A 13,819-nucleotide genomic window follows, 5' to 3' on the forward strand; every position below is an offset into this window, starting at 1 on the left:
ACAAACCAGCAGGGCTGAAAATTGCACAAGAGCCCAGCACAGAGAGGAATACTGAAACCACCGGGCCACCGTTGTGACAAAGTCCTTTCTCTTGCACAAGACCCTTGCAAGGCTCTTTCTGATTCCTGAGGCTATAATATCCTCCTGTACAAAGAGAACCGGGGGTACAACGGAATTGCTAACCTGATGACTAATGTCCTCCATTTACATGAGCCACCACAGCCCTCCCCAGCCAATTGCCCCCCGTCTTGCCATATTCCAAAGCATCTCATCTTTGCTACATGAAGACCCACAGCAAGCGAAAGCAAATTGGATTACACTTTACTGCCTCGTCTGGACACCAGAGTGCGAACTAGAGATGGGGTGGTGTCACGGGAGCAGTTTTGTTCCTTTTAGCATAAGGACTGATATTAATAAAGTATAATTTTAAACTCCTTCCTCTTTTTTTTTTTTTAATCTGCTTTAGGCTTTTCGATGCCGTGGCTCCCCCGAAGCAGTAAGTAGTGCGCACAGATGGATTGGCCAGCATGTAGTTGAAAAAGAAAAAGGAGTGAGAGAGGGATCTGTTCCAGCAGCTACTGGACCTAACCCAACAGACGGCCCTAAAGCATTTCCCAGAGAATTCTCAGAGGACTGAAATGGAGCTCATTGCCCTGGAAAGAGCCCTGACACAGGCATTGCAGGGGAGGAATGTCATGGATTAACTTCTTCTGTGATCGGCGCTAAGGACCGCATCCCGGAGTACTGCACTCTGGAGAAGATACACCATTCAGAGGTAACTGGAGGGCCCTCCCACAGCACGCAATGTGCAATCTCACCCCCCAGAAGATGGATGAGGACAAATGTGTTACCTACACTGGTCATTCTTAACCTGTGGTCTGTGGTTTGCAGACCTCTAGCACTTTTCCAGGTTCTGATCTGTATTCACTTAACTTACACCATCTGCTTGCTTGATTACTTACCCACCTAATTACCACAAGGTCAGCTCACCAGGGGCTTGATGAAACAAGAAACAATGCACTACCTATATTTTTACATTTATTTTCTGTCATTATTTATCACAAAATAAACTTATTCTGATATCACTTATTTGCAAAATTTCATTGCAGTACCAGCTATAAACAGCATAATATCCTCCCATTCTGTTAACTCCAAGTATGAGTAAATGCAAACACAAATGCTTGGTTACACAACATTCCTTCCCTCCAACTATTTTCTGGTCTCTAAATGGGAGCGTAATGCCTCCCTGATCCCGTTTCCCTGACCACAGGCGGCAGCTTGCCAACATACCCTCTTTGGCTTACATTTGTCCAGGGGATCTCTTGACTTCCTGTTCCCCACTGTCCTTCAGCGTCTTTCTCTTACCCTCACAAATGTGCAAAACCCATCAGGCACTTAGCATGATAGACTCGTGATGCTAAGAAACATCGGCTTTTACACTGGCATTGCTATTATTTCAGCCATAACTTCATAACTAATAACCTCAGCTATTTCACAGCATATTCGCAGCAGTCTGCAAACACATAGTTCAGAATTAGACCACTGTTTTCTCCCATCCAACCAACAGATTAAAAGTTTGAGAAAGCAGAGAAGCATAAGGCAAGATGTCTTTTCTACAATTATACGGGGCACTGAACTGGCATATGTCAAAATCCACTAAGAAATAACCGTTCTGACTGACGATGTCTTTGCATGAAGGGTGTGAAAGGAATCTAGGTTTGCATAAACAACCTGTTCACCAAAGAAGGAGCCTGTGACTTGGGGTCTGTTATTTGATTTTGTGTGGTCATCTTATTTCTGTTATTATTAGTAATCAAAGGATTAATGCGTTACTTACTAAAGGTATGGGATAAAGCCCATTTGTAAGGACATTTTCTAAACTGTTTGAAATGCAGCGCCACAAATAAACTCCTATGCATTGCAATGTCTCATTATGTGATACGGCAGCAACCTTCTCACAAAATCACAAATGCCCATACAGCAACAACTTCCACAGCTGACCAGTCATCGCAAAACTGGCTTGCTACAGCCATTAGCAGTCTGGAGTGGTTGGAGAGGAGCTCTGAGTGTGTGCCTGTTGCTGATGCAGGCATGAGTGGAGCTTTTAGCTCTCATGTGGGATAGTCGCTCTCGTCAGTGACCCCAGGGTGGCATCTGTACCCTGCTGCACCCACCCAAAATGGTGTTGTCCTGAGTAGAGCTGTTGCAGATAAATGCTCTGCTGGAGTACTTGCTCAGGTTCACCATAACCAATACCTAGAGAAGAAGTAGGGACAGTAATTTCTAAGACCCCAGCCCCTATACTTTGTGGTGACCACCCCGTGGCATACTGCCTGAGAAACCACCGGGTACAGACCCAAGGGGCATATCATCACACCAGGGGCTGTCTTCCCAGAACACCATGCCGTTCAGTCAAACAAGGTCAAAGCTACGTCAACACAGCGGTCAACAGAGGAGGATGGCTTGGGTATATTTAAACTCCACATAGTTTAATGAAGTTTGAGCAAACGAAGTAACGCAAGGCAGTATCTATGTGTAAACTCATAGCTGCCATAGAAAATAATGCAATGCTAGTTCTACAGAGGGGACCTCTGCCTTATGCACTTCCAGAGTGGATTATCAGCCAGTCCAGCAGCTATCCTGCAAACCATCCTCCCATGAGAAAGAATTGCATAAATGCACAGGCAATATAAATTAGGACGTAGCCCATGGAAAATGTTTCAGGAGCCTTTTGGCTGGGATCCAGCCTTGGGACAGCTGAGCATCTGTGGAAGCGCTGGGCTCCTCACTGCAAGCATTGTCTTTGGGCTGACAGCATCACAGCTGTGAAAAAGCACACCGAGGAGCCTTGGCAGAACACTCCACATGACTCGGTGCAAAATATTGGTGTAACATATGATGTTTTGGAGTAACTATCTGAGTTATCACTAAAACTCTATAAATGTGATGATATTCCTCCCCTGCCTGAGGCTCGCAGAACCATCTCGTTATCAGATATGAATGAGAGGGACTGGATCACACTCCAGAATTTTTTCATGTTGTCCTGGTACAGGCTGCCTTAAGAAAAAGAGAAATTGAAAAGGAAATTCCTGAATAAAGGCAAAAAGTTCATGCCATATATGGCCAGGAATATTTGAGGAAGACATGCTGATAAAAAAAAAAAATTATAGCTACACAGAAGATTATTGCCAATTTGTTCTGACGAACACTTTTGGCATGTCTCATCTGATGGTGTCCAGTACTCAAGCACTAAAAAGAACTGATGTAGAGACAATTAAAATAAATGGAATCTGTCTTGTGACTCCATTGGGATTTGAAATTTAAGTGCCAGAATGTTATCAGCATTTTATCACAAGCTTATGCACTTCCCAGTGGTCTCTCTGCCTCTTGGATTTGAAGATCACACCCCCTGAACAGATCACAGGAACTCCAGAAAGAGGCAGACAGGGAAATCTTTATAAATATATAGTAAGGGAAATGGATAGATCCGTTAGACTAAAAGCATGACAAGCATGGGCATGAGTAAAGACAACATAATTACTGTACGGTCAGAATCATAGTTCTTTTTTTGTTGTAGTTGACCTCTAAACTGCAAGGGGTGACATTCTTGCCCCACTGAAACCGGTGGGATTTGTGCCATTGACTTCAAGACAGCTGGGATTTTACTCCATGTAATTAGCTATGAAACCAAGCCAAAATCCCAAGTCTTCCTTGAACTCTGACTGACTGGAAATCCAGTTTCAAACTTCAGAGCCCGTGTTCAGCCCTGGGTATAACAGATGCAAAGCACAGGCTGTCATCTGGAGAAATACATCAGTAGGGGAGCTAGGCCTACAGACAGCTTTGGGGAAAAAGAAAACCACAAGCAAAAAAATCTGTTTTTCACGTTGCTCTTGCTACTGTAGCTAACTGTGTTCAGGTCAGCACGCCTCTCCAGTTCCCTCCAATCCAAAAGTCTTTTCACCCTTCTTCTTGAAGGAAAGCATTTGAAGCACCAAAAGCTATTGCCAAAAACTTGCCTGTTAATGTCCCAAACTAATCAGGGGGATTTTTACTAACAAAAAGGAAAAGATGATTTATGAACATATTTAGAAGATAACCAGGTTCATGATCGTTTTTATGGTATATGGGAGTTCCCCATGGAGGATTTTCCCATATCCAAGTCCCCACTTAACAGAAGAAAGAGATTGCCTGTTGATGATTCTGTAACACAGAAGAACCTGGGGTTTAAAGATCACGTTTATAATATGATATCCGTGACTTCATTTGCAAGTGTAATAGCTAGCTGTACATAAAGAAAGGGCTGTATTGCCTCATCAGCAGTATACAATAAATTATTCACACCGAGAGTATGTGCCCAGTAGCTGCAAATTCCTTTCTAGAGGGAATCTGGAAGGACCTTAGTTTCTGGAGGAAATCCCCAAGTGCAATAATTAGTAGGCTGTTTTCACTGTCCTCCCTCTATTCCATCATTAACCTGTCCTCTCATGTCCACGTTCATTGTATATTGATCTCAGTCGACTTTAAACTCAAATGAAGAGCTGAGAGTAGTGGAATGAGACTCTGCTACGGGGAATTGAGAAAAATATGCTGCAATCAGAAATTAATGATGGATTTGGATCATGAAACATCATGAAGATATCTAGCGATGTTCCCATTATATTCACAGTATGTTTTAAGACAGCTATCCACACACTGTTGCCCATCAGTAGCGTGGGATTATCAATATCCTTTCCCACACACAAGACTAAAGACAGCAAGTTTCACCTAAATGTCAGCCCTTCAGCTTTTCAGCAGTTGTATGTTTCTGTTTAGTCTTTCTCTGAATTTTATTAAAATCACAGTGGTACAAGCGCACTGTGAAATTTTTATCTTGTACTATACAGCTTGATAAAGTATTTTGCAAGCAGGGAAATAAAAGTGAGATTTTAATGGAAGCACAAAGCTGTATCCTGGATACAGTATGGTCCATTTACCTGTATCAAGAAGAAATGTCACACTGCAATGTGTGTGTGTGTTACCATGAGATAACACTTGCCTTCTGGGAATTAGGAAACACTTTGCCTTGCCTGTGCCTTCAGCAGACCGTCAGGAATTATCTCATGGTAATAAGTAACCCAAAATGTCTAATTCCTGCAACAAAATGGCAAGGAGAAAATAAACAATTACTTCATTGTTATGAAAGGTCGCGTTCCTTCCCACTGGCAAAAATATTAGTAATTGAAGATGCCTTGGGAATGTATCTGAACTATCTATATGCCTGTACCTAGTGTATCTATGGGCGTGCACTTTATTAGGCGTACAGGTGTAAATATATAGTGATAGGTACTATTTTCAGATGTGCATAGACATTCGAAAAAATATATTATGCCTATATCTAATAAATTATGCACATATATTTAACTTTATAACTGTTTAACATGATGTTACCCTTTAATTGGAATTTGGAATTGCTTTGAACATGTGGCACTATTGCACCTTTTAAAATGCTCTAAATGTTAATGCTGTGAGATGAAAACAAGATCTTTTATTACAAGGATTTATGTACAGGTTCATAACTCAGTTCTGGAGACATTTAACAGTATTTAATTTTGAAAATAATTAAATAAGCATATTTTAAGGATTCTATCAATGGAATTGTTTCTATAAATGGCAATTATTATTTTTTTACAGACTTTTGGCAAGAAGCAGCTTTATTCCAGAGAAGAATAACTTTTGTCCCAAAAATTTCTTGGTACCAGGTATTGAACCTTCTCTTGATTAGAGCATCCTGCATGATTCTGACACATCGTAAAGCACCTACCTCCATACTTAACTTTTGAGCTTACTGCAACTGCTTGAAATCTGGCACAGACAGGAAGGCACATGGCGCGCTCATTGTTTTTGTCATCTCTGGGCAGCATTCTACCACTCTCGGCCTTGGGTTCTTTAGGAATTTACCAGAAGCCAAAAGAAGGCAAGAAGAAGAAAAAAAAAAAAGCAAGGGAGGATGTTAATATTTGACTTTAGGATCAGGAGGGTTTTATGTTAATTATTGATTTGTGCCCTTTAATGTATATGACATGTCCCTTGGGACTGACGAGATAGCTATAGAACACTAACGACCTTTCCCTAGACTAACTTTAAGGAAAATATTAACAACAAAAATTGCATTCCTTTAGTCTTATTATTGGTAAGAGATCAAAGAACAAATTGTAGCTCCATAAACATGGGCCTCGAGACACATTCCTCATACCAAGGTGCAGAAATTGGCCCCATTCATCCATTTACAGGATCTAGCCTTCGGTGCTCATTATTATTTGATAAATGACTAACACAAATATATTGCAGCCACTGGCTCGCTCATGAACTATGCATTAGGACGACAGCTTAGAATACCAGCTGCCTATAGATTGGCCTGATTTGTTAGATGGCACCGTTTCTAATCCCTGTCTGCATGACTCTCCAAGCCATAGGAAGGTTTCAAGATGGTCAAATCATGCAATTTATGAACTGCATGAACATTGAAAAAATATTTGCAAAACTTTCTCACTACCTAGATATGCTTGCAAGTGAAGTTCTGTTGATCAGCACTGTCAGAGGAAGCAAAAACATATTCTTACTGAACTCAAGACCCAAAAATATGAGAAAAAGAAAAGAGAAGCCTGGATTAACTCGTACAAAATACGTCTCCACAAGAAGAAAGTCTTGGTAGCTAGGGTAACAGCCTCCATGTGAGAAGATTCATTTTTTGGGTCTCTCTCCACTGTAGACTTTCTGGACAGCCTCATTTATTCTTTCCATGCTTCAGTTCCCATTAGTACGAAGTGCATAAGATTTCCCAAGAATCTCAAAATAGATGGGTAAAAGTGAATTTTGTAGTTGCACTGAGCAGGTCTGAAGGGAGGAGGACTGGTAAGATCAGTGAAATGCAGATGGGGATAGAAAGAGTAAGTTTCCTTTCTTTCGCTCTCCAAAAAGCAACAGCTCTTTCCTTTCCCCTGAGAAGCAGCAGTCCCAACCTTCTCTCCTGTATCTCCCAAGCTGCTGGGAATGGAGGGAAAGAAGGCTGAGATTGTGGCGTAGTCCTGCTGCAGAGAAACCAAGAGAAAAGGTAAAGAGAAGGATGGGATGGCATGGCATGGCATGAGACAGGGTGGAATGGGATGAGACAGGGTGGGATGGGATGGGAGGGGATGGGGAAGGCTTGAAGAGCTGCTACTAGGTGATGGTACCAGCAGCTGTTCTCGTAGGAGGTAAGGATTAGGCCAGGACAACCCATCCCGGCTCTGCCACCCCTGGCAGCCTGCCCCGCTCCCAGCGATGCCTGCTGCTGTAGGCCTGCTCTAAAGCTTCCCAACTGCATGGGACACGAGGACTATTATGAGAAAGATGCGCAGGTGCCATCGTAAAAAAAGCTGCGTAAGTACGAGAGAGAAGATTATATCACTTTTCCTCTTGTCAAGGAATTCCCATATTCATTGATGGCGTTGTTTTGAACCTATATTAAGGGGCCCAATCTGTACATTTTTCTAGCCATTCATTAGTGTTTTTCTTATTGCTGGTCACAACAAACGAACCTACAGTGAGTACATCATTATTAAATGTTAGTCAATTTTGTTGGACCTTCTTCCCTAAACTGTTGTCCCTTTGTATTCCATTCTCGCCCTGCTATTTACCATGCCCATTTATTGCATCGTTTGGATTTTAGACTGTTCTTCCATTTGCCCTCCACATCCTGGCATGCTATGTACTGGTAATGATAACAACCAAGGTCTATATTCTGCACCTGTTAACAGAAGAATAAATTTGAAGCTTCTGGGCTGGCTTCAGCAGAGGTCTAGAGAGCTTGTAAGGACCATGATCTTGACACTGAAGTTTCATATATGCACGGCTTTTAGCGCAGATCATGTTATAACATCAAGGATTTTGTTTGTATGAACCCTTAAATACAGTAGGCTCCCGATCTCTCTCAGAGTATTAAATGAGTGTTATAAAGAATAAGTAGCACTTGTTAGTAGTAACACAATTACAATGAGAGTGGAACCTATCACTATGCGCTATTTTGATATTATTACTATGCATTAATGTTTGCTTTGGCCCATAAGATGAGTGACACAGAGGACTGTCTGCATCAGTGATGATGGGGACCAGATTGTCTGCTGGTATATACTGGCATAGCCCCAGTGGGGTCAACAGAGAGGAGCTACAGCCCCAGGGATTATGGCTTTGGGAGCTCCACCATGAAGCATCACTGGAGTCAGATCCAGTCTTCAGCATGTTTTCTCTAGGAGGTAAATAGAATGAATAACTAACTAGGAATGAAAATTAGGGGAAGAAAAAATACTCGTACAAAAGTGTGGTTCACTTTCAGTGATTCAAGTTTACTGTACGTGCTACATCAAAACAAATCTTTGCAATTACATTTTTCTTCGGGGAAGGGAGGTGTTGTGGTGGGGTTTTTTTTTCTGAACTCCTACACCCTGGTTAAAAGCTTAAAACAGGCTGAGTTGTGCAAGGCTGTGTTGAGACTGATTAGGCAGGAAAGTGCGCTGTGACACTCCCATCCGTGTGAAAGAAGAATGGACCAGCTCCTGAAGTCCGTCCTCGCCGGAGCTTGATCTTCCTCCCACGTGTTCCCGTCAGCAGCCCTGACGCAGGAGCCGCATCCAGGCCTTACTCAGCAACAACTGCTATGGAAAACAGGAGGGAAGGGTGCGTGCTCAGCTGCTTTTCATCCATCAGGATTTGAACTACTGCGAGTTCTGTTTCTAGTAAGAGCTCAATAAGAACTGACCAGAAGGTCTTAAGATTTGATCCAGTGGATTCTCAGTGTACTTCTGCGGGGCAAATCCTGGCAATGCAGGAACAGCGCCGAAAGACAGGCTTGAGACACAAATCTAACCTGAAAAATTTGTATACCTTTTTTGCAACTGAAATAAACTTCGGTATTCGCAAAGCTGGACTTGCAAACGCTACTGGAAAATGTTTTGGTACTCCAGTGAGATCTTCCGTCCCGTACTTCATTGCAGCCATATCAGATCTCTGCAAAAAAAATGGAACTATTATCTTAAGTAAACCATTAGCTTGCTAAACTTATTTTCGGTTATTTTAGTTAGCTTTTTAGTCCTCCTAAAAGGTACTGGACTTTACAGTATTTTAGCTCTATGTCCTTAATTCATTTTACATCACTATCACCAACACACTGCTTAGCTGTGTTTTGAATAGGTTATCCCAGAATAAAGACTGGCATTTTCTTCCACCCCTGTAAGCGCTGGCATCATCACAGAGCATTTCCATGGGCTCTAAACCAAACTGATGAATTACAGAGGGAAACAACTTTTCCTTTAGCAGCAGAAGCATACCAGGTGTCAGATAGGAACGACTGGCCATGGTTAACCCCTGACAGATTTGAACAGTGACCTAGATATCAGAAGCAGCATATCACTTAACAACGTGAAATACAAACATAATCCATCACCTTTATTAAATATAGTGTTGCATTTCATCCCACTGCAGATACGTCATTATGGTGCCGTGGGCAATGATGAAAATAGCATGCCTGATATTATGCATTTATATAGTACATAATAATGCTTAGCATTCATATAGCACTGTTCATTCTCAAAACACTTAAAATCATTTAAACCTCAAAAAAACCCTCTGAGGTAGAACAATATGTTGCTTCCATTTTTTTTTTAGTAATTATTTTTCCACTAAAAATTATGTGCAAGTGCATCATGTCAAGGAACAATAGATCTATGGCCAAATTCTGATCAAATTACTTTGGTGAAACTACTAATTATCTTTGAAGCCAATGGAAAACTTCCAGCAATATAACCAAAATCAGAATCTGGATCCTATTCCTACATGCCGTAAAGCTGAGCTGTTATTGGGTAGCTTGGTACATCCAAAAATAAACCCTTTGGTTTATTTTTAGCTCATTCTGGAAATCGGGTTGACATTGTTTCTTACTTCTCTGGCTAACTTAAAAAGTAAAATCCGACAACGTGCTGCTTTTCTTGTTTGCCGCGTTCTCCCATCTGACTACAGGCACCCTCCCTTCACAGGCTGGCAAAGCGGGATGCTGTGGTTTTGCAAGGTGATGGTACTGGTGGCAGACTACGGCCCCGTACGGTCAGCTATCACATCTCGGGGCAACCAGGTAACCCAGAGGTTACCAAAGGTCCTCTTTCCTCTCCCTGTGCCCGACTTTGGGGTGTTGTTTTTGTGCAGGCATTTAGTCAATGCAAAGTGGACCCTGCCGCCTGCCATTCTCATCCGGTCGTTTCACACCCTCTTAGGACTCTTTAAGGAGACCTCTAGACTCCGTCCTCTTTTAAATCCATGGCTGAAGCTATTGCAGCCAAGGTTATTGCCAGCCCCGGCTCAGCGGCTGTTACAGGAGGTCCAGATGGCCGTTCTTTGCTCCTGATCACCTCGGAGACAGTGGGACGGAGTCGGCTTAGCCTTCAGCCCGCTGTAAGTCGTGGTCAGGACGACTCACGGCAGTAAGCGGTTGTTTGCCATTTTGTTCTGCACACAAATGCTGGGAGGGATAAAATTTACTTTCTCTTGTGGGAGTAATGCGTTCATTTGAACAGGCCATTGTGGTGTAACTGTTGAAAAAGTCCAGGAATGCCTGTGTCAGATCTTCCCTTCCAACGTTTTATTCAATCCTGTCATTTTGTTAATTACCTTTAAGGCTATTCTGCCTGTTCAGTCCAGTCAGCAGAAAACAAAAGGAGGAGACTGCTTTTTCTGAGGGGGGGAGAAACTTGGGGGGTGGGGTTGCAGATGAAAAAAGAAAGTACCCAACATCCCAAGCCATTTTAAGGCTCTAAAGTGGTAGAATGACTCAGTAAAAAATGAAACGCAGTCCCCTCAACAAGGTATCTTACCCAATTAAGATATTGTAAAAATATGAAATAAAAGTTGTTCTAAATAAGTTAAAAAATATTCACTCAGAGACACACACATGCTTAAATCTTGCAGTCAGGAGTTTAGCTCAAATCTTTCTTTCCTTGGTCACCTTAAAATGGGGGAGAGGAGAGACTCCTGGAACTGACCCCACAACTCACTGAGGATTAGGTAAGGTCTTCACAACAGTTAGAGACTTCCCTGTTACAGAATCATTTATTGGATTAACTCATATCAAACCCTGAAATTATTCCTGGATCAAAAGCTGTTTTAGTTTGGATCCGAATATGCAATGCTGCTGTGGAATAGCTTTGTACCTTTCTGCATCAACGAGCCCTTGTTGCGCTACTGTAGAACGCATCTTTGGAAAAATGAGATCCTGCCAGAGATAGCAGCTCCATTTAGCACAGAGTTTCTGTTTCCACAGAAACCACGGCACTGAAGTCTGCAGAGGGCAGATGTAGAGTGAGAACATCTGTGACCACTTAGGTTAATTGCCTTTCCCAACTCTTCCCCCACTTCTGGTCTCTGATGGCCCTCTGAAGATCAATGGCAGATCACCAGGCATCTTGTTGCAGGCTTTCTGCCATCCTGCCCCATCTCCTGGGGTTATCTAAAGCTGGTTTTAAATCTGTGCCCAGAAGGTCCCAAAGGACTACTTGTAGAGAGTCTGCTGTCTCCTTTGTCCCTGGTTTCCTCTCTGTTCCTGGACAGACCATTTACTCTTTCTGCTCCTCAGATCTGCAGCTGTAGCAACAGCTAGGGAAGCTTTCCCAGCTTCACAGGTCTAATGCAGTGGTGCGTTATGTCTTGTGTGATAGGCTCAGATGCAGCTGTGGTAGGAATCAAGTAAGTACCTGCTTTAAATAGTTATTTTAATCTTTACCTTGCTTTGATAACAAATAAATATTTTCAGATAAAAGGGATACCATCATATTGCATTATGTTACAGATATTTCAAGCATGCTACATTATCTAAATATACATTTTCATTGTTATTACTCTCTGATATATAGTCATTTCTAAGAATGTTAATAGTTCCAAAAAAAAGAATATAAAAAAATACATTGATAGTGCTGATGCATGAAAATGATTCAAGCGTTACTTCCTCCACCAATGTACTTAATCTAAACTCAAGCTACAAAAAGGAAAGAAAATTAGATTTTTAAATTTTTGAAACCACTATTGAAAGCCACAACAGTCAAAAAAAGACTCCATCAAATGAAAACAAGGGCTAAAATTCATGCAGTTGCCATCGCCTCAGGTTTCGCTGTGGTTCTACCTCAGTGCTAGAGTGGCTTGCTAGTTTCCTTTTTGAAACTCTTCAGATGTGGGAAGAAGTTGGCTGTGGCTGTAGAGACTGGGGGCGTCAAAAGAAAGATGAGATATCAGATCTGAAGGAAACAATTAAAACTAGTTATTTTTGGCAATAATTATTAAGAGCCAGTACAGGGATCTTCAGCAATGTAGGACCAGCTTACAACACCCTGCTGGTTTTTCAGGACATCAGAGGCATGCCCAGGGACAGAATGTCCTTACTAGCATCTTCAGACCATTGGCAACCCACACATTTTAGAGGTGCTGCCACGGCTCGCTCCTAAAGGGTGCAGGTCTTCTTCAGGTGGTCTTCTGTCTGTGAAATAGATTTGCTCATACCACTTTAGAGGCCTCGGGGATGTGCAAGAAAGCTCTGTAACTACAAAGTTGTACTATGATTTCCTTATGCTCCTCCCAGAGATACAGGCTGATTGGTTACAAATGCTGCTTTTATTTACTGTTTTCATCTGAAGTTCTTACACGGATGTTCTTACGGCAGTTCCTCATAATGGCATCAAAACTATAAAAATCTTCAGTCACCTAGGAAATGTGAAGACACAAGCTTAACTACATTTAGGGACAAATTTCAGTACAACTGACCGTGAGACCAATTCTGGCCTGTTAAATGTGTGTAAACCTTTCTTTGCATATACATGGTAAGAATATTCACAAGAGGTATGTGTTCCTGTTAAACTGAAAAATTGCTCATTTGTTTGGAGGCTTAAGGTATTTGGGGAAAATTATACCAACTTTTCACCAAGACAGTACTCCCCAACAGTTCTTCTGGCAAAATCAGAATCTTGACTGTAATTAATAATATATTTACAAAGTCTACATATATTTTTTTTTTTCTCCAGAGTACACATCATTTTGTCCCGTGGTTCCCATGAAAGTAAATAATCCATGGAGCCCAGTATCTGTAGTTTGTAATGACCCCAGAAGTCCTTAATGCTATTGCAGTCTTATTACATACAGATGGAGGTATATTACTCCTTACATATTTGCTAGGTCTTGCATTTTGTTTTTCACAATATAGTAGCTACCCTGGTGATGGCAATAAAGAGCAAGATTTTGCTCTGTTTTGCTCACATCTCAGTGGTCACCTGTTCCTGCGTTATTTCTGAACCTCTCGCCCTTCTGCTGTTGAAACAAATTTGAAAATTGTGGGGAAAATGTTTCATATTCAAGTTCGTGACTGAAATCGCTACTACAGTTGTGGATGGTTACTGTTAAAGTGGCAGAACATCCACCCTTCCAGTGCTAAAGTTCAAGTCAGTCACTAAATGAAGCGCAGACCATCCCAGGTAGGTCCGGAGGGAGTGCTGGAGCCGGGACGCTGGCCTTGTGCCAGGGTGCGGGGACCGGGGTTTCTGCGCTCAGCTGGCCGCACTGCTCCCATCCAGCACATCCCCGCAAACAAAAACCAAAGCGGGCCCAAGCACCAGCCAGTTGGCTTTGTGGAGGAGGAGGCACATGGGCTTGACTTCTACAAGGCACAAAGCAAGGAGTCTGTTCTGCCTGTGTGCCGGGAAGCTGCAGCTGACTCACTGCGGGAGCTCCTCTTGGGGGGGGGCAAGTGCCTGCAAAGCTGACTGACACCTCA

This window comes from Phaethon aethereus, assembly GCF_964289735.1.
Source record: "Phaethon aethereus genome assembly, chromosome: 3".
NCBI lineage: Eukaryota > Metazoa > Chordata > Aves > Phaethontiformes > Phaethontidae > Phaethon > Phaethon aethereus.